Raw genomic sequence first — 22,362 nt, forward strand, 5'->3', positions numbered from 1 at the left:
AAAATGCTTAAAATAAAGTATTTTAGGTTTAAAATGATTTAAAACACAAACCTTGTCAAGTTTCTGAAGTAAGACAGAAAATGTGGGTGCAGCATCAGAGACAGTTTTATGGAGAACACTCGTTTGTTTGAAGAAATGTCCGTCAGATCATTCAAATGATGTTTATTTTTATTTATCCATAAATCTATAGGTTAACCTTTGAAAATAGAAGCAGGAACTCCAAAGACTCTTATTTTTTATTCATTTATTTGAATTGTGTTGAGATGAAACTATAAAAGCATCAAAGCAAAACTGCTGTTGAGAAAAACCTCTCAATGATGACAAAAAGTGAATATTTCCGTTGGATTCGAGCTTCAAACGTCAATGAATGTGATAATAAACTCAAAAATAAATTCAGTGTGAGGCCTGCTAACGAACACGGAGACAGCTGTCCGTCATGGACGTTCATTTCTTCTTTTGTGTTCAGGATTTGAACAGACGTTCTGAGCTCTGGAGCCGCTGAAAGGCCTCTCGACGCACCGATCAGTTTTACTCCACACTTTTCTAGAGTCAGCCTGAAATCCACAAGAAGCCTTTTCTCACCCACTGCAGTGGTTTTTAATCCACAAAAGTCCAAACACGACACTAAGATTCAGGTGTTTGTCTTCTCACCTGAGCTTTAATGCTGTCATTTCAACAACAATGACAGGACACAGGCAGAATATCAGGCCTTTTAAAGTCAGAACAGTTTGATTTGATTTGCTGTGAATCACAGTGGCTCTCCGTGAACAGAGCTTTTCACAGCACGAGCATTAGAAAGATTAGAGTTAAATATGTGGAAAAAAGTGCAAGCCAGGGGAAGAACATCAGCGTGTTTGATCATAAAAGCGTCTGATTTTGGTATCAAGATGATTGATGAGTGGTAAATACAAACCAACTGCACAAAAAAGTCAACAGGGTTAAATTTAAAGAACCGGTGACAAACACGCCAGGTTGCAGTTTTAGAAGCTGCGTGAGTTTCAAACGAGGTTTGAGCTCAGAGACGCAGAGAAGGCTGTCGGTGTCAGTGAACACATCACTGCATCTGTTTGCTTTCATCTTTCAACATGTCTGCTGGTTGATTGGAGGGAAACTGGAGTGAAAAGCAGCTGCATCTGTAGGTGTTTGTGTGTGAGCCGCTCTGGACCGTCCGCCTGTATCTGCAGCATCGGTATCAGTTAATCCGATGCTGCAGGATTAGATTTAAACCCAGATGACGTGTCAGACTGTGACCCGCTGAGCAACACACACACACACACCTACACACACACACACACACACACACACAGAGGGATGTGCACGCTTCATTGGTTAAATGCTATAAATCATTCAATCCGTTGTTTTCCTGTTTCTCTTTCTTTATTCTAGTATCTTCCACCATTTTTGCCGCCTAATAATGTTTCATCTATTTCAACCATTCAACTATTCAAATGTTCAGCTCTTTCAGCTTTTTCCAACTGTGACTTTTGCTCCTTCAAATCCTTGAACTTTTCCAGATATTCCAGGATTTCTGCCTCCATTGAAATAAATGGGGAATCCTTGGTGCAGAAGCTCGCTGGTTCGATACCCGGCTCTGGCATTTTTCACAGAAATATCTTTTTTGTTATTCTGCTGTTTTCACTTTATTTATGGTCAACTTTTATCATTTCTTTTTTTTATTTTGCCAATTATTACCCTTTAAGTTTCATTTTCCTTCAGCAATACAGCATCAACCTGCGTTTTCTTTTTGAAAAGCTGCTCCTTCTAGTTCATTTTTACCTTTTAACTGCAGATGTTTTTTTTCCCCCTGGAAACTTAGCAAAAGAATAAAAAAAAAATGAAATCAAAAGATCAGCAGCAATAACACTCATCCCACACAGAGGAATGCTCCTGCACTCGTGAAAAAACACCGGTGGAGGACTTTTGAAAAAAAGCACAGGAGAAAGAAAGAAGGACTCTTCTACTAGATGAGCAAAACATTTGACACGCGTGCAGAGAAATGGTCTTTTTTAACGGTTCTGAGCAGAGAGACTCGGGCAGATGGAGCCAGCGCGCCCCATCCCCACCCCCACCCCGCACACACAAACACGCACACAATGCGTCTATTTATAAAGTTATAATTGCATAACACGCTGTGCTCTAATTCCAGCCTACTGAGCACACAGGATGTCCACAAGCCCAGAAACACGCCGTTCCTGATGCTTTTACTCTGCATTTGCTCCTTCCACGGACACACACACGCTTTCGGGGCTTTCACCGACACACAGGAAGGTTTTTGCCGTTGTGAAGACGAGTTCGGCTCGCTACAGAGGCCTTCGTCCTTCTTCCAACTTCTGGATTTTTTTTGTTTAAATTCAAAGAAACGACAGCATTTCCAAACCAACATCAGAGTCTGTTCTCCATGACATCAAATCTCATCTGAGGATTAATTCAAGGAAATAACCTAAAATCTGTTTATTCTAATTATTATTAAAAAATCATGCTTTTTTTTATCCGTTTTTATTGTTGATCTAATTTGTAATTGTTGAATAAATCTTTTTACCTACAACAAAAAATGCAGCTTTGCTGTGGGTAAAACTAATACATTGAAATTTGTTGGTTTTCCCCTTTTTTTGGTTTAACAAATAGATTTAAATAATAATTATTTTATATCATTTAGACAGAATATTTTTACAATAGGAAACGTGTAGAAAAAAAGCTGGAAATCTTCTCCTTGAGTTATTTGTTACAGAAAAAGCGTCCACCCTGGAGCTGAACACGGAGCGGACTGCAGGATTTTGGCGAGCTGCTTCTCCGTTCTCCTAATTAAAACTTGCTGAATATTCAAACGCCGGGTTAGCATAACAATGGCCGGCTGGCCGGGCCGCCTTTAAATGAGGCCTTTTGTTTTTAGCCGAGTTTCCTGCTGCCTCATTAAGCCACCGGAGCCCCCGTTGGTGAGCCGACAGCAGCCATTCGGAGCCCGAGCCGCGGTCCTCGCCCTCCTCCTCTCCCACCCGCGACAGCCTCCCCCCCAAAGCAAAGCCTCAATTCAGCCTGTTTGCTCTCTCCCGGCTGAGGCCTTCCTCATCTCTCCTCTTCCTCCACCTTTCCTCTTCGTGACACACCTTGCTGCAGGAAAAGCCCAGAGAAAGCCCTGAAAGACGCCTGCAGCCAGGAGACCCAGCTCCCACACCTTATTTCAGAGATCTCATGGGGGGGTAAACAGGCGGAGACGCTGACAGACAGGCCAAGACAGGGGGGCAAAGTGAAGATGGAAAGCAGCTTGGCACCAGATCAAGACTGTCGGCACAACGTGCCATCCAGCAGCCAGCCGCCAAACAAAGCGGTGGCGCCATGCAGGGCCCCCTGGCACCGCCAAACCCAAGAGCCGCAGCTCTGCAACACAAAAGCGGCCCTGAGCTGCGGTGACGAGACAAACACACACAAAAAAAGAACAACAAACTGCAAAAAAGGACGACAAATTCCAAGTCCGAAGACCCAGCAGGTGCCTGGGAGGCGGACGGCCTTCGCCCGGGTTTTTAATAAAACAAAAAAAGCTCCAAAATGATCCTTAAAAAACAGACGATTAAAAATAAAAACAGTAAAACACAAAGATTTATAAAATGTCTGAGGATCCACGGCCTCATTAAAGGATTAGCAATTACATTTTTTAAAAAGCTAAATCAGTTGAAATAAAAAACAAAAAGTGCACTTTAGGATAATAAATGTTTCTGTTATTTTATACAGTAATTTTAGGGGTTATAAAATATGACTATCGTTTTAAAATGTATTTAATTTAATCTACGTGTTTATAATTGAAATTGGCCTTTCTGCTCCTTAGGAAGCTAGAAGAGTTGAAGGAGTCAGATGGACACTTCGCTGACAGGTGGATCTGTAGGAAATCCCAGCCGCTTTGCTTCATGTGCACTTTCCACACATTCCAGTTTTTTTTTAACAAGCAAAGCAGTTAAATTTATTCATCTTGGCTTTCCTTACACCCTACTCCCCCCCCCCCCCCCATTTTGCCCCCTGTTGCTGGTGTTTTATAGGTGCTGCTGTGAAACAGACAGGTTCACAGGAGGTCAGACAGCATCCCCACCGCCTTTGAAAGCTTTTCTGAAAAACACTCTGATTTACTATTTTATCAATATATAGTGTCTACAAAAGAAAAACTGTTTCAACTTGTGATCAACTTAAATTATTTAAAAATAAAGAAGGCAGAAAAAGTGACGGCAGCAATGGAATATGAAATTTACAGACAAAATATCGCGTTTATGTCCAGACTGGGCCTATAATAATTAGCAGTTCGATGGTGCATTTAAATGCATTCTGAGGCCTAGTTGAACACGACATTGACTTAAAGCTTCTGTGCGACTTTAAAAAAATAACAAAAATAAAAGTCATTAAATAAAATAAATCCTCCAGATTCCAGTGCATCATGACAAACTGTTGTGTTTTTCTTTCTTATTGTTAACGTTCGTTGTTGCTCTGAATGGAATAGAGGATTTCTCACACAGCTGAGGTTTTTGTAAACAAGCGCGCGCGGGCCAGCCTCTGCCCGCGCGAACACGAACGCTAAATTTGGATTTTTATTCCCTGAATTTCAGTGCCGCTCCGACCTCTCTCCCCTCACACCTCCTCTCTCTCTGCGCTTTTTCCTCAGGTCTCTCGCCCCTGGTTTGTCCGCGCGCCTTGACGACCTCGCGGAGGACGGACGAAGGGCAGGTGGACCGAGGCGCGCGCGCGCGCAGGTGCGTCTTACCGCTTTGCCGTTGTAGTAGTACATGAGCGAGCTGCCTGTCATCCCGGGGATGGTGTAGGCGCAGTACATGGCTCCCGCCGTCCGCAGGAGGAAACTCTCCTCTGTTATTCGGCTGCACTCCTCCGCTCCTTCTCCTCTGCGCGCGCTCCCGCCTCGCTCCTTCCTCCTCTTCTGCGTGAACTTTTCTGGGCTTCGCTGCTCTCAAACACTCCGCTCGGGTTCTCCTGGCCGCGCGCGCTTTTTCCCGGCCGACAATTCCTTCAGTTGCATTTTCCCGTTTGACGGCGAGCGGAGGCACGCGGAATATGCAAAGCAGGCGGAGGGGAGGAAGGGAGGGAGGGAGGGAGAGCGAGCGGGCGGGAGCAGTGTCCCCACCCAGAAGACACGCACGTGGAAACACAAGGAGAGGGAGCCCACGCGCACCCGAAGACGCTCGCGCTCGCCGAGACTCTTTCAACTTTCCGCGGTGAATCTGGAAACCATCCTGCCCGCCCCTCCCTCCTCCCCTCGCGCGAGCCGCGTGCCTTTGAACTGCCGAACATTCACTTTTTCCACTGTTTCAGGCCGCGCGCGCGCTTCTTCCACAACACCTCCTCAGAGTCACATCATTTCCTATTCCCCTTTCCTTTCCTCTTATCTCCTTCCTGCTTTTCATTCTTTGTGATGCCATTTCTCTTTCTTCTTTCCATCTTCTTACAATTTCCCTTAATTTCCTCCTGTCATCCGCTATTTTTCCCATACGTTGTTCCTTTCCTCTCTTTCTGCCTTAAGTTTATATTTCTCTCTTTTTCGTTTATTGCTTTTATTTTACTTTTTCCCTTTCATTGATCCACTTTTTCTGTCTGTTTCCATCTTCTTTTTCCCTCCTCTCCTTGTTTTCCTTCCTTCTTCCTCTCTTTTTTGCCATTCGTCATCTCTTGGTTTTAATTTCTCCCTTTTGTTGTTTTTCTTCTCTCCTGATGATTTCCTCCTCCTCTCCCCCCTCGTCTTCCTCTCTGCAGTGATTCAGCCGGTGGTGGGGTGCATTTCCCAGACTTTACACCGCACCACCTTCAGAACCACAGCCTTTGATGTGGCCCAGATTTCCATCCGTCAGAGTTCTTGGTGGAGGGAAGGTCTGGAGCTCTCTGCTGCTGCTGAAGGCGTTTGGACATCATGAAGTGAAGGCCCGTGTGCTGGAAAAGCAAAGGCTCTCTGGCTCAGAGTGGAGAGGAAGGCGCTTGGATGTTTCCTCCTCCTTGGGAGGAAGCTGGAGCTCCCCGGCCAAACCCGCCGGCGCTGGTTTCCCCTGAGGGCGGTGCACGCCGCCCGGGCCATGAGCAGAGATGTGAGCGGACCTCCAGCACCGCCATGCTGCAAACTGGATCCTCTCTGCACTGAAGCAGTGATTTCCTCTTCCCAGATGGAGATGAGGAGAGGCGGCATGGCGGTCTGACTGTCAGCTCAAAGACCTTCAAGATTTTATTTTCCCCCTTTACTCCTCTTTCTTTTCCTTACTTCCTCTCACTCTTTTTCCCACAGATCTGTTTGCTTAAAAGATGTCCTCTGCTCATTTTCGTTTGTTTGCTTTGTACCTTAATCCCCCAGATTTAGTGTAATCATAAATATTACCTCAAGTTTGTCACACAAATTCAAAAGTGTGGTTTCTATGGCAACCATCAGCCAGCAGCTGACCTGTCTGTCATGTTCGTGTCAGATAACACAGTCCTACACATTTGTCTTTTTTACTTTTAAATTTTTGAATGCTCAAAAAAAAGGAATTGAAAGTTTAAAAAAAACTCTGTGTGTGTGTGTGTGTGTGTGTGTTTGTGGTCCTCCTGAAGGGGGCGCCAGAAACACTCTGCTCAGCTGAAGGACTCTGTGTGTGCGTCATCATGGTTTTTAAGGCTCACACCTGCTTGTGATTGTTTTGCAGGGACTTTTATCTAAATGTAATTGAGTTCAAACAAGTCTTTTGTTTGAGGAGCTGCTCTGGAGTGGATCTGCGGCGCCGGCATCAAGTTTTAAGTCAAACTTGTCAGATGGCAGCGTGGAAATTAAAGGTAAACACGGCGGCGACTGACGTCCAACTTTAAGTGCAGATTCACAAATCCAGAAGAGATCATGTTTGTATTTACTCCAAGTTTAAATGTTTCTCTTTTTCAAACGTAGCTGAGATCTTATTGTTCCACCGTTCACATTTGGAACTTTTATTAAAGATCCCATCCGATAAAAATAGTGTTTTTGGTGTTTTTAGCACATTCCTGTTGCCATTTTCTCATAATGGAGGACGTGTATTAAGAACGGTAACATTAAAATTGCATTTGTGAGTATTTATTCATCCAAACTGTGGTGAATTTGGAGCAGAAGAAAAAATGCCATTGGAAAAAGCTTGTAGTGGTTACATACAAACTACAATCATCAGGCTAATGTCTCCCTGATCTGCTTCATTCTGATCCTCCACCTGCAGACAAACAGAACCATGAACGTCTTTGTTTCCCTGGTCTGAGCTGGAATCTGGATCAGAACTGGACGGATGGACGGATCTGATGTTGCTGCTGTTTTTGTTGCACCGGCTAATGTTAGCTTAGGGTTGTGAGGGGGGCTGTAAGCTAGCGGGAGAGCGTAAACAAATGGCGTATACTTAAAGAGCACTTTCCTAGCTTCCTCGAAGGCCCAAAGCACTTTACAGTCACACACACACATTCACACTGATGGCGGCTCCGCTGCCAAACACTGGCGCCAATCTTCCACTAGAGGCAAGGTGGGGTACAGTGTCTTACCCAAGGACACCTGGACACATGGCGGGAATCGAACCTACAATCTCCCGATCAGAGGTAGACCGCGACCACGGCCGCCCCAAACAGAGGCAATGGTCCCACCCGCAACTCAAAGGTGAATTTCTAATGATCTGCTGCCGCTCTGCAGGAACTATGTCCAAGAAAACAGGTTTTTAGATTTTGGATAAAAATGACATCATCATAATGAAAATACCACTTGGAACGCTTTGAAACAGATCAGAGGATGATTGTTGTGGGCCTTTATGTGAAATTTACATGGGGGTTGTTCAGACTTCAAGCAGAAGAACAACTGACATTTATCTTGAATAAACTTTTGAAGTTCTTTCGGGTTAGAAAGTCATCGTTTTCCGGCTTCGTCACATGGGACGGGCTTCGTGTTCCTGCAGGAATCACATTATTTTGGAGAATTCTCCTCTCTCCTGCAGAGGCCGCGCTGAGCGGCGGCTTTCACGGCTGAGTAGTCCCAAACCTAGTGAGTAAACTCATCTCCCTGAGGTAATCTGGTCGAGCGCCCTTCACAAAAACAGGAAGAAAGAGAGAGGGCGGGGCTTGTAGGCAGTCACCACAACGGTGGGACAGTCCGTGGTGCTGTCGTCCAAATTCCATATTAACATTGTCATCATTCATTCTATTCAGATAAATAATAGACTCCAAAACAAGTGAACAGACCTCCCAAACCTCTCTCTCTCCTCCTCTTCCAGTCGGCCTCTCTCTCCCTCTCTCTCGCTCCTCTTTCAGCTTTAATTTGATTAAAAAGCGAGCTGCAGGAAGGGGAGGGGGGGCTGATGCACATCTAATAAGTGGACCATCTGTCTGCAGTGCTGGCTGGCTCCCAGCATTGTACCCAACCAGACTGCATGGGAAATGAAGGGAAAGATGAAGGGAGCGAGGTGGTGGTGGTGGTGGTGGGGGGGGGGGGGGGGGGGCAAATGTGGAGCCCAAAAACAGTGACCTGTTGAGAGGAGAGTAATGCAACTGATGCAGGTTTTACAGGGCAGAAGAAGAGAAGAAGAACACTAGCATGGAGGAAAAGACAGACTGTTTGAGGAGGTCTGGAGAAAAAAACCCAAAAAGACAGAAAAAGTAAAGACAGGAGAAAAACATGAGGATAAAGGAGGCAGATACAGAGATCAGCTAAGGTAGGAGGAGGAGTAATCAGATGAAGGGATGAACATGTAAAGGAAGGAAAGAAGAGGGAAGATTTTACAGGATTAAAAAGGAAAGAGGGGGAAACAGTTTAACAAGGAAGAAAACAGGAAATCGGTGGAATTCTGGGACAAAATCTTTTGGAAATAGAGGAGAAAGAAAAGCCAAAAAGGAGGAGAGTCGGACGCTGTCACTCCTGCGTTTCTTCTTCTGGTTCCCTTCAGAATCATGCATCCAGTTACAATCTTCAGCTTTAAGACCCACTCCAATGAAAATGCTGTTTTTAACTTGTTCTTGTAGCCTTTTCCTGATGATGGAAGACATATATAGATACAATTAGGGTTAAAATGGTACTTTTGAGTATTTCTTTATTCAAATCGTCGTGAATCAGGAGCCGACAAAAAAATGTCAATTCCAAAATGTCTACAGCCAATCAGGACGCAGTGCACTGTTAAAAAAAAGTGAAAGCCAAATTGAACTAACGTGCAGCGTGGGAACACTGTACAGACGTACCCCAAAACCGGTCAACTGAATTCAGTTTTGGTTTCAAAGGGGCCTCCAACAGGAAGTCCATGTTTCCGGTTGTATAAATGAGGTTGTGTCCAAACCCCCCCCCCAACCCCTAACTACTAAAAAACTATACAGTACGTATGTAGTGCCCTGAATTTGAAAAGAAATTCAGACACCATGATCACTACTTTTTTTTAAACGGTTGACATGACATCATCGATTTCACAAAGTTCAAATCTAATTAATATGAGCGTTTTGTGACGATTATGCATGAGTCCAGTGTTCTAAAGATAAAAATGTTACTGGTTTATTTAAATATTAAATATTATGTATTGTTATAATAATTTTTTTGGTAAGAATTGTTCCGACACTATCTGATCTGGTGAGTATCGACGCACACTGGATTTTCGCAGAGAATTCGAACACAACCAATGTCTCATTCATAAATGAGGCAGTGTCTCATTTATACAGCGCTTCGATTCCAAGGAGAGGCGATTTTTTCCTCAAAATGTAGGGTTTTTGTGCCAACGGCACAGTGCTAGTGAGCCTGCAATTTCAGGACGCTGTTTGTGTGTAAAATCGGTCGACTTTCCACTCATTTGTGCTTCATTTTACAGTTCTTTCCAACTCCCTATGAGGCTTTAAGACTCGAGACACTCAAGATGACCACTCAAGGAAGATTTGTGGTGGAAAATGAATTTTTTTAACATTTAGGAGCATCGGATCAAAGTGCTACAAGTGACAAGTTTCTGAAGAATAAGATCTAGAATTTGTCATCAGAAGTCTCTATCCAGCGAAGGAACGTATCACCACCCGAGTAAGATGCTTCCCGCTGACAAACCTTCGTTCAGTTCTATGTTTGTGCTGCCTTTGCTGGCTGCTAACCCATGGAACAGTCTGGGTGTGGGGGTCATCAGGAGGAACCCATCTTCAGGCGTTCTGACATCAATGAGGGATTTTTGTCAACTCCAGAATTTCCCTCCTGATACCAGCTACTACCGGCAAATCCCTGCCGACAGAACGGCATTATGGGGTACCCGTCAAAAAGTCAGAGCAGACCTCCCCTCTTCCTCGTTCTCCACCTCATCATTTCCTCCTTTCACTCTCGTTCCTTCTCCTTCCTCTTCCTCCTGCCCCTCTAATCGCTCCTCTCCTCATCTTTGCCTCCCACTCCCACATCCTTTGTCCCTGCCTTTCCCAAACACTCCAGTTCAACCGGCAGCCCCCACCCCACATAGACATTTTCATCCTCCTCCACCCTTCCACATTGTCCCCTTCCATCCTTCACCCTCCACTTACTTAACGTTCAATTCATTTTTATTCTTCCCCAAAATTGCCTTTTCCTTGAAACTTCCCCCTGTTTTGGACCTCATCTGTCACTCTTTCTCCTTTCGTTCCCCTTCTCCTCCCTCTCTCCTCTTCCTCCCTCTTTGGTGCTTAGATGATAGTTAATCCCTGGTTGAATTATAATCTCACATTTCATCCTGATTTCATGCTTACAGGATTTTCCTTTCCAATCACTACGCCCAGTTGTCAATCTCTCCCTCTATTTCTGTCTGCGCTTTTGTCTGCTTCAATATCTCTCTTCCTCCCTGGATGTCTCATTTTTCCCCTCAAACCTTTCTTTCCTCCTGTCATTCTGTCCTTCATGCAAGATCCTTCAAGTTTTTGTTTGTGTCTCTTTCTACTCTAACTTTGATTGTCACTCCACAGCATGGACCGTTTTCCGGCTCTCTTTTGTTGTTGACTTTCACGTTTGGACGAACGCGTTCAGCTCTCCCTCTGCAGCCTCTCCAAGCACAGGCCTTCATGTCCCACCGCGCGCGACGACACCGGTTAACTTAGACAAAGAACGCAATAGGCAGAGATTGCCTCTGCTGTGACATTGTTCGTGTAGATTTCACCTTCAAGTGTCAAATAACAAGAAACCTGAGGCCTGATTTGCACCGGTCCGTCCCTGTTGTGTTAACACACATTCTTCATGTTTGTGTCTGCTATGTTCGCACAGGGCTCAGCAAAGCGCGTTCAAGCAATCGCCTCCAATAAAAAGTCTACATATATGTGCATTTTCCGGCCTCGGCTTTCAAAACTCTCGCATTACTACGCCCAACTTCGTTCTGTCGGCCTTTTGGCGTTCCAGAGGGTGGGAGAAGGGGAAAGGGCGCGCTCCTACGTTGTTCAGTCTGGGTCACACGAGCCAACAGTTCCCTTGTCTGTGATGTGTGGTGCTATGACGTGGAGTGTGCTGTGTTGTGTATTGGGAACCTGTGAAACGGGTATCTGTCTCCCTTTTGGGTGCAGGTGGTCACCAGGTGAGTGCATTGTTTTTGTGTGGATCTAGTGGTAATAGAATAGTACTAGGAAAAGGTCATTTTTTAAGGCCTTTTTCAGGCTCTACGTACAAAACAAGGGGCCTTTGAACGTGCATTGAAAGTTGAACCAAAATTAATGATTGTGGTTTGTACCCGGCTAGAATTCTATGACTATTCTTTGTCTATCATATATCGCAGGGGTCTCCAAATCCAGGCCTCAAGGGCCGGTGTCCTGCTGGTTTTCCAAAAATCCTGCCTTATTTGCTGCTGATTACCTGGATCAAGTTTGTTTAGCCAATAAGGAGCTTCAATGGCAGGTTGGTTGAAAACATGTAGGACACCTCCGGGCCTGGATTTGGGGACCCCTGATATATCAGAATTGAGCTGTGAAAGAAAAAGCTCGGAGTAAGATTCACTAGAGTTTTCTCTACGGGCCTCTTCTGACTGAGTTTATGCGCTAATATCAGGTAGCGACAGACCTGTGTGAACACCGTATGCTAACGCCAACGCGTTCAAAAACCCACGTTCAGCGCGTTCTTGCCCGTGGTGTACATAGCATGACGTTCGTCCCTCTGCAAAACAACGCAAGCTTTACACAAGAGTTCTATTCCAGACTGTTGAGGCATCAGTTTTGCTGCAAAAAGAAGGAGAAGTGGGAAACAGATCCGGTTTTCAAAATAAAAATGAATAGGATTTTATTGTATATCGGTGCCATGCCCAAGCGGAAACTCAGCGGATGACACTGCCGTCCATTTTTGCCATGGACAACGAAAGTTTAATTTTGGAAGTAAGAAATCTTTTATGACACAAGATTTCAATCCAATTCATTTCCAATTCTGTCGTAACCACTCCTCTGGAATGTTGGGGGTGGGGGATGGACCGAAGATGCAACGGAGACTATATAAACTAACTGATGGTCGTGAGATGGACCCCCACGCAATTCTTTTTCTTTATCCCTAGTTCTAGGTATAAACTGACAAATCAATGCCTCAATAAAAGCATGTGGTGCCCACTGGCTCCCATCTGATACAGTCAATGGTTCAGGCCTCCACAGAATTTGTAATTCCTCAGATTTGTCTTTAAAAATTCTCTTACCAGGAGAATACATCTGATCAAAGAAACACAAAAGTAAATTTGACTTCTTTATTTTTATGACCTTGGCTTGTTTTAATGCTAATTTCTGTTTTGGTAAGCTTGAGCTGTATTCCGACTGGGAAAATCTTTTGTTCCAGATTGAGTCCCCAACTTTGAGTTTGGTCTGTATTCAGACTGCCATCAAGCGGCCTGCTCTGTTACTGTGACCAAAGCTTGTAAACAAAACCATGTGACTAAAGATCTCATCAGTCACTGGCTAGGAACTATGAGGGCGGGTCAAAACAACAAGAGAAAGATGGACATGTTGTGCTTTGGTTTGGTTTTGGTCTAGTTGTTTCGCTCCGAGGACGGATTGTATTCAGACTGAAGAATCTCAGAGTGAACCCAAGCTCAGTCCCATTGGAAAAGAAACCGAGAGCTCTCCAAAGACGGGTCCGAGAGCGGTTCCTGGTCCAGGACCGGGGTTCACTTGGGTGTTTTCAGACATAAAATTTGTTCTGGGTTATTGGGGAAAACAAACGCTGGTTCACTTAAATTGGACTAAATGCATCCAGTCTGAATACGCCCTTGAAAATCCACACCGATCATCTTTTGATCAGTTTTCAAAGCGTTCCCGGTGGTCTTTTGATTAAAATGATGCAGTTTTTAGCCAAAATTCTTTAAAAAATTGTCGTTTTCTAGGACATAGTTTCTGCAGAGCGGCAGGAGTTCATAGAAATTTGTCTCTGTGTTGTGAGTGGGACCGTTGATGTGGAGCAATCCCACTCCCCCTTCCCCTCCCCGTTGAGAGCTTGGAGCAGGGAGCTTGAGGTCCATCCAGCGCATTTTCACAGGCTATTTTTCTAACAGCCTTTTTTTCGCTTGCTCCTGATTCACAACAGGAAAAAAACAACAACTCAGAAATGCAAATTTAAGTTGCATTTTCCTTGTCTATGTCCTCCATCATCAGAAAAATGCCACTTTAAAAACACCAAAAACAGTTTTCATCTGAGTGGGTCTTTAAGGCCCGATCACCACAGAGACTTTATTCTGGGCCAATTCCTTTCAAAGGCAGATGTTGGAAAATAAAAATGTCAACAACAACATTTCCAAATTTCCTGAAGTAAATACATAAAACTGCAGCTGAATCAACCAAGGAGGGCGTTGTGGTCCAGAAACGCCTCTCACCACCACAGCGCAGTCTGCATGACTGAAACCAGCCTCTCAGTATGACATAACTAGAACCGTTCACTTAATACGCCACAACTGCTGAAGAGAACAGCTGTGGTTGAAGGGGCACGAACCACAACTAACGATAGTCTCACAGGGTCACCAGGTTTACATCAGTGTCACTGCAATTGGTGTAGCGACGTCAAAAAAACAAAGACTTGGGTTCGGGTTGAATGCTGCGCTCAAAACCAGGAAGCTCGACCAAGTTCATATTTTGAACTTTTTATTAGTGAAAAAAGAAGGTAAATAAATCCACTTAAGATATCGTGATCAAAAATACAACAAGCAAAGAATCAAGAAAAAGTACCAAGGAGGTCAACAAAAAATACGGCAACCCAGCTCACCCCCCCTTCCATCGTACACGGAAGGGGGAAAAGACCACAGGTGATTTAAAATCAATTCATGTCTCCGCCCACAAACATGTGACCCACCAGCTGATTACCTACTCAATAATACTATAATCAAAACACACACAAAAAACATATTCATTCACCCTGATGAAAACCACAGTGAATTCATGGCACCTACGATTGGAAAGAAGGTGAATCTGTAGAAAGTGACGATGTTACCAAGCATTAGATCAAAGTTAGAACGGTTAAAAGGTCATCTTTTCCAAATGAGTCAAAGTTTTAAGGAGTTAATAAACTCTTTACAGGTACATCACACTTCCAGTCTTTAGAGTATAAACACGGAAAAAAAGGTTAAATGAGGGGGAATGACATTGAGGGAAAATGGGGGGTTGTTTATATATTTTGTGCTGTAATCAAGATCAAAATCCCGACACGGCTTCAATTCGGACGCAGGAAGTCAGACGCTAATTTTCCTGAAACCCTGACAGTTCCAGAGATGGAGAGTCAGAGATTATGGGGGGGCTGTTCAAGTGTGCCTGGGAAAGGTGTGTTGGTGTGCGAGTCTGGCATCCATCACAACAAAAGCTTGCCAAAATAGCAGTAAGCACAGTGCAGGCAGAGAGGGAGAAGTAAACGATCGAGAACTGCTGCATGCTGATTATGTATGCGTGATTTAATCTGCAACTCAATAATATGCAAATATATTCATATGTTAGTTTCTTAATTAAAAATGCAAAGCAGCCCTTATGGTGATTTTTCAGTGATTTTCTGTTCATCCTAACAAACGGAACATTTCAAGAAAAGCAACAAATTGGAGGAAATGTGGTCTGCAGGAGGTGAGCGGAAAATTAAAATATAAATAAATTATTAAGAGTGGGAGGAGAGGACTCGGGCGTTACTTCTAAAACTAGACTCGCTTTTTAATGTGAAAAGCTGAATGTAATGTAGGATTCCTGCTCTGCAAGTTTGCGGACTCTAGAGTTGGCGTTTGGATGTGGAGACGCGAATAACTTTTTCCATTGTCACATCGGGTGAAAGAGGAAAAATATTTGAGCAGAAACTGACCAGCTGAAACAGATAAAAGCTGCAACAAACAAACAAAAATAATAAAATGTCATTTTTAGAAAATAAAAGGACAAAAAATGAGAATGTCATTGAACAACGTCAGGTGAGGATTGACGGTTCAACAGTGAAAGAGACCTTTGGACGATTGATAGGAGAGTTCAGGGGGAAAGACAAACAGAACTTAAAGAGCTTCCAGTGGAGTAGAGTGTTTCCTGTTACATCTGAAATCAAACTATCATGGGGTTTCTGGAAAAGAACATCGGCACAGATGCCAAAGTTGGTGGTAGTATGATGGTATGGGCCTGTCCGTATAGGACACTTGAGCATTGTCCGTAACCTTTGTGCTATCCTAGGCACTTTAACATTGGGACTGGGTCATCTAGACCCACTAGACAGTGCTCTGAACCTTTTTTCTTCAATGATTTGTGATCTTCACTGGTGTCCATGGATTACATGAAATCTTTCCACCTTTATCCACCTTTGTCATGGTAGGGAGAACACGTCAATGGAAGGGGGGGGTCATCTAAGATAGAAGGGTTAAACAATATATTGTCGTTAATACAATATAGGATCAAGACCCCAACAAAGGCGATTAGCATCTAGCATTTTAGCTAACAAAAACATAATCTGAAAACTATTTTCTACATCTCCTCATCAAACTGTAAATTCAGGAAAAATAAAAAAAACACACAGCTGGACCAGTGAAGAATGGTTTTATATTTTATTTAACAAAAAGTATGGGGGTAACGATTTATTAATAAATCCATTTTTATTTCTACAGTCCAACCAGATCAATCTGCCCGAGACAAGTTGTTAATCAAATTGACATAAACCATTATAACCTAAGAGGGGTGTGTGTATATATATATAGATAGATAGATAGATAGATAGATAGATAGATAGATAGATAGATAGATAGATAGATAGATAGATAGATAGATAGATAGATATAGATATCTATGTCTGTCTGTGTATGACGGAGTTTTAGGACCACAAAAAAAAGAAGTAATATTATAAGATTTAAAGTTGTAAATTTACGAGAAAAAAATTGTTAGTTTAAATCGTTAATTTACTAGATTAAAGTGAAAGTGAGCGCACAATGAACACGGTGCAGCAGCAGAGCAGACCCGACTAAACTTAATTGAAGAGGTGAGCTGACTGTTTATTGACAACGTTACAAATGTTCGGTAGCTCATTTGTTTGATTTACTTTTTATTAATGTTTTGTTCATTGATGGGTGGCTTTTAGGATCTCTGCAGCCTTTGATGAAGACGTCGGTGTCCCTGCAGATGTCCACTTCAATCCTTTCTTCCTCCATGAAACTAAGATCTCTAAGTCTGTGTGGCGCCTCCGTCTGAGGAGGAGCACTTTCTGGCATTTTCAACGTTTTAATGCTAATAAAACAGACTATTTTCATTCATCTTTGTAACTGTAACTGTTTACACATTGGTGTTCTGCGCATGACAGGTTCATGAGACAAATGTACAACACAAGGGTGTGTAAATGGAAAGCAAAATAAAGTAGCAGTCTTTTACATGCAAACGTGTCTCTGAGCTCCTTGTTTTACAGATGACACTCCGCTTTACCGACACTGAACCCCGGAAAGACGGCTACGCTCACAATAATCTGGTTTTGAGTCACCAAAAGGTTCAGAATTTCTTTGTTTCTGAAACCTATCCAAAAACAACGAGATTTACGAGATTTTTTCCCAGAAATTTACGACTTTGATCTTGTAGATCAACAGTCATGACTTTTTTTCTCGTAAATTCGTAAATTTAATCGTAAATTATCTTAGTTGCCTGGATTCTCCAAACCAAACCTGCATTCCACACAGGTTTTATTTTGAAGCTTGTTTGTTTTACCAGCAATAGCTGAGTTTAGTGGAAACTGAGAAGATCTTGACAGGCACAGAGAAGTGATGCACAGTGACACACAAACTTAATTTCTGTTCAATTATACAACACCTTTGGATGTGGCCTCAACCTTTATGTTTGGGGTTGACAAACACAAGCTAAACAAAGAGACAATGTTATCACTTGTTGGTTAAAAGTAAGAATCCGAATCACATCTGAAAGACATAAATGTCTTTAATAATAATAATTCATAAAATTATTCCTGAAACAAAATGTGATGTGCGGTTCCCAGACCTGAAGGGGTTAATGGGCAGACTCAGCTAACTGGATGAAAAGCACACACAGCCTCTTTCTGTTACTGAAATATCTCCGTCAGATCTGGACGAGGTCATGTCGGCCTAAAGCGCACAGCGGACTTCATTCATGAAACCCGAAAGTTTGCATACATGTGGATTTTTCAGAGCAAGTGTCCGTCTTTGTGTGACATTTTGTTAGGGGGGGGTGTTGGTGGGGGAGGGCGGCTTGTAAACAAAAATCACACAGACACAAGCGAATGCCTGGTATTTTAATTAGTCACTTTCCAATCTGACACAAAATGGCGGCCGCCGTGTTGCCGCCTCAAACGTTTCGGAAAGAGAGAGGACCGGGGGGAAATGTGCGATCCCCCACGGACACACAAACTTTTGTGACACGTCTGACCGGCTGCTCCTTTTTCAGCAGGTGAGGTGTGAGGAAAGCAGGAGAAAAACAGTCGTGTCTGCCTTCCGTTTATGTAACCATTTCAGGAGTGAGTCACTGAAGCATCTCCAGGACATGAGTAAACACACAGCTGGGTTTTTGTGCGCCTACAAAATGAGGTCATCCGCCGCACCGCCAGGAACAATGGCGGCCTTCACGCCTAAACTGGAGTTGCCGTTTCACGCCACTCCAGATTGGAATCAGGAAACCGCAGCGCCGCGTCCCTAACCTGCTGCGTCGGGGGCCCGATGACAGGCATGAGGAAAAGGGGGGGGTTGTTGTTAAAGTTGTGCACTTTGGGCATGTTTGCACAAAAAAAGTGGATTCTAATGTAATGAAGACTCTTCCATCTCTGCCAGCGCGCTCTCATTTCAGACTCTGCCAAGGCCGGGTACCACAGCGGCAAGCTACGCACACCCCCACACCCCCACACACACACACACCCACACCCCCACACACACACACACGCACACACACACAAACACACACCCACACACACCCACACACACACACACGCACACACACACAAACACACACAAACATCTACCGGTTTGAAGCCCATTCAGACGACTATTGTTGTAATATTGGCCTACATAATAAAATAAAATAAAATTGAACTTTAATTTCACATTTTCTGTAGTATTGTCCAAATTTAAATTCTTTACAGTTTCTTACTAAATTATTTACCTTAGACAAACCCGAATTTATTTGATATTTAAAGAATTGTATATTTTGTTTGCAACATTTATTAATTTATTCAATATTATTCTTTTTTTAATTTAAACTTTCTTTTTAATATTTACAGATTTGTTTTGATTATATTGAAGAAACACAATTTATTTTATTTTTCCTCTGCTTGAATATCCTAATAAGAATAAAAGAAACTCATTTATTCAGAGAGATTTCCTTCAAATGTCAGTTTTTAACTGGCTCATGAGCACCTGTAATGCCACAGATTCATTTCAGACTTGTTAGTTAAAATGCAGAATCAGAATGACCTGCAGCAGCTTTGGTTGCAGACGTGAGCGCAGCAGGACGCAGCAACAACTCTGACAACACTGAGCTTCTCTGGGACCCCTTCCTGCTTCAGCACAAAGCCGGGCTGGCGTGGAGGGGCTGACCTCAGCGGCGTCCAGCGCCTCTGGAATTAGCGGCGGCACAGAGCATGAACCGGGCCTTATCAGCGAACATCAGTGCCGGCCCTCACTAATCCTCTTGAGGCTGAATGAGGGGGAAATCCCTGCGTGCAGCACCGACACTCTGCGATAAGCAGCAGAGCGTGGTCTGTCTCAGCAGCAGATGTCAATAAAGGTTGACTGGTTTGTAAACCCGTGCTGGAATATTTCATCCACCATCAACAATTCAAATCTGATCAAAAGAGGAGAACAGCAAGAACTGACAGCTCTTCTCTAGTGCCAGGAGCGGCCTGAAGGGGGCAGCATGGCTCACCAAACTGATCCACAGAGCCCCCCCCCAACCAACCACCCTCCACCCACACCCCCCCCTCCACCCGCAGGCCACCGGGGACCGCCGGCTCTCTCCTACTGTGCCTTCTGCAAGACCTGGCTTAATTTAATTAACGCTGTCAACTTTAAACAAAACCCCATCTGAGGATGAGGGAGCGGGGAGGAGGAGGAGGAGGAGGAGCAGGAGGAGCAGGAGGAGCAGGAGGAGCAGACCGCAGAGGAGGACTCACCGGTCTCAGGGTTGGACGAAGGTCTGACACTCGATCCCTGAAACCCGAACGCCAACGCAGACAGAAAACCTGACAAATCCTCCATGTTTGTCACTGAAGCTCGCGGCTGATTGGACACTTCAAATGATTTCTGCTCTTCGTCGTGGAAAAAGAGGAAAATTGCAGAGTCATTTTTCACCTTTTTCTTAAAAAAAACAAAACGTTGAACTTAAAATTCTCATCTTTTTAGCGAAAAACGTACATTTATTTTTCATAAAAGCAAAAAAAGCTTTTAGGCAAACACACAAAATATTGGTAATTATCCTTTTTGGTGGATAATCTCTGATCATGAAATAGAATCAAATAAAACGTTTTTGTAGAACAACAAACTCTATTTAATGTATTAAACTTGACATAGAAAAACCGAACGTATTAATCTAACAGCAGGAATTTCTCAAATGTTGGTCAAAAAAAGCAAAAAAAGACAAATCTCAAAATCTGCAACGTATAATAATCAGGTGATCTGTGTTTGCCTCCATTGTGGTGATTTCATTACAATCCTTTCAGTGGAAAAAACTCCCAGCATGCACGTGTGTTTGGATGTTTTTTCAGCCTGCATTAGCAAAGCTCAGAGGATGAGCCGCTCTCTCTCAGCCCGACAACAAATTAACCAAAACCGTGATATCTGAGGGAGCGCTCTCGCCGCCCGACACCAACAAAGAAATCAACAAAGCAGCCGCACTTCTCAACCTGCTAATGTTAGCCACCAATGCCTAATTTCCTTTTGATTGCACAGACGTCCCACGCTCTCCTCTCAAGTGACGTTTAATTGTTTCTCAAAGTAAATCATCAGCTCAGCAAACTGCATTTGACAAACAACAATAACAAACTTCAGGCGCAGGGAGGGAAAAAAAAGGAATGATTTAATTAAAAGATAAATAGGCATCACTCCGCGTTGATGTGAAAACAGAAAATTGAGAAGACTTTTGCCTAAAATGATGTGTGTTGTTGCATCCGGGACCAACTTTCTGATTCTTCTAAAGCGACGGATAAATGCGATTGGGCGTGTGAGCTAAAAGCTGCTAGACGGCGGCGTGCGAGTGAGCGGATGGCGCCGTCATGAGAAAGTGTCCCTTCAACGTCCCTTCTAGCTGTGGGGTCAGGTTGGTTCAGATGTCCCTCCTGGGGCTGATACATTTAAAAAAACGGATCAACATTTGACTCCTTTTCTTTGCTTCTCATTTGAAGCGACTGTTTTAAATGATGAATCCAGTTCGGACTGTCTCGTCCGCACAAACACACAGAACTTTTCTAGAACCAAGACGGAAGGCAGACAAACTCTCCACAGCTTTTTCGTGGACATAGGCTTTGTCCATAAAAAACATGGACATAGGCTATAGGCTATGTCCATGTTTTTCATGGACATAGCCTATAGGCTATGTCCATAAAAAACATGGACATAGGCTATAGGCTATAGGCTATAGGTTGTGTCCCGCCCTAACCCCTCACTACTAAAAACGATATAGTGCAGGACTATGTAGTGCCGTGAATTTAAAATCAATTCAGACACCGCACTCACTATGTTTTTTTTTTACCGGCTGATATGACCTAATTGATTTAACAAAAGTTAAAATCTAATGAATATGACCGTTTTGGGACATTTATGAATCCACTGTCCTCTGAAGATAAAATCGTTCATTTATTAAAAAAATACATTTAAATACATTTTTTTGGCAAAAATTGTTCCGACGCAATGCATTGTGGTCTATATTCGCCTATTTGGTGAGCATCGATGCACACTGGTTTTTCGCAGAGACTTCTGGGAAATTTCTAGTGCTCTGGATTTTGGAATTGTAGATTCGGACAGCTCTAGAAAATGGCAAAAGCGCTATTTAGTGAGTCGCGAGGGAATTTGGACACAACCATTGATGGTCAGAAAGCCTAAACTAGTAAAATTGAAGCTGTAAATGAGAATTTGGAGGATAAATGCTGGAAAATCTCTGCTTTCTTTTTTGTGAACAGTTTTTTCTGCACCGCGTCACTAAGCTCAGACTGTCACAGCAAACAATTTGATCCCCACCAAGATTTAAAACCTCGCTTTTAGACATTCCTGATGTTTTACCGGCGTCTGTCTACACCAACTTTCCAAGCTTTTCTCTGAATCAGCACAGTCCAGAATTGTTTATCTCATTCAGAAAAATGAGTGAATTCTATTCAAATGAGTCCAAATCGTTTTGCTCCAAACTCTTGACGATTCAAAAAACTCAAATTTGACGGTCATTGACGTTGTTTTAAAGTTCACAAAAGTTCGTCCGGCATTCATTATCTGTATTCTGAAAACAAAAATGTAGATCCAGATTCTTTTTTCAGGATTTACTAAGATGGGCCAACTTGTATGATCCACATTTTGTCATTTCCATTTATTACACTAGTTTTTGTCACTGTAATCAAAATAATTAGGTTCATGAAACCTCAAAAACTACAAACCATTGAGAAAAAGATACTTGCTGCACGTCTACAGAACTTTTGTAGCTTATTTTGAATTCTTGTGTAAGAATTCTTATTTCCAGATTTTGAGATCTCATGACCAGATTTCTTAATAATTCAGAATTTCTAGTTGCATTCCAGCGATTTTCTTCTACATCCTAATTTTCTTTTTCTCTATTTTTAGGCGAGCGTTTTTTTTTTTGCAGTGCTCTTCATCCACCGAACTGAAGAAAAACAGAACCGAAGGCCACAGAGACGCTGAGGCTGAAGGTTTTTGTCAAAAGCCTCTGAACTCCCCTGCTGGTTTCTGCTCCTAATGGGACAAATGTTCATGTCGTCCAACCGCAAGCACAAAGCTAGAGAGGAGAGAGTCCAAGCCACCACCGTGCATGTGACGTGGA

At 43.3% G+C, this 22,362-nt stretch overlaps 1 protein-coding gene and 1 long non-coding RNA gene across 18 annotated transcripts in view; one reads left to right on the forward strand and one right to left on the reverse strand.

Moving 5' to 3' along the window:
* The window catches only part of tcf4 (transcription factor 4), a 224,354-nt gene that overhangs the window by 63,612 nt on the left and 138,380 nt on the right, over nt 1-22,362 (reverse strand). The window lies entirely within an intron of this gene.
* LOC105355332 (uncharacterized) lies at nt 4,585-6,378 on the forward strand. Its single transcript, XR_909777.3, has 2 exons — nt 4,585-4,730; nt 5,743-6,378. It is a non-coding gene; the product is annotated as an uncharacterized LOC105355332 (long non-coding RNA).

Source organism: Oryzias latipes, chromosome 12 (genome assembly GCF_053564925.1).
Source record: "Oryzias latipes strain Hd-rR chromosome 12, Olatipes_Hd-rR_3.1".
Lineage (NCBI taxonomy): Eukaryota > Metazoa > Chordata > Actinopteri > Beloniformes > Adrianichthyidae > Oryzias > Oryzias latipes.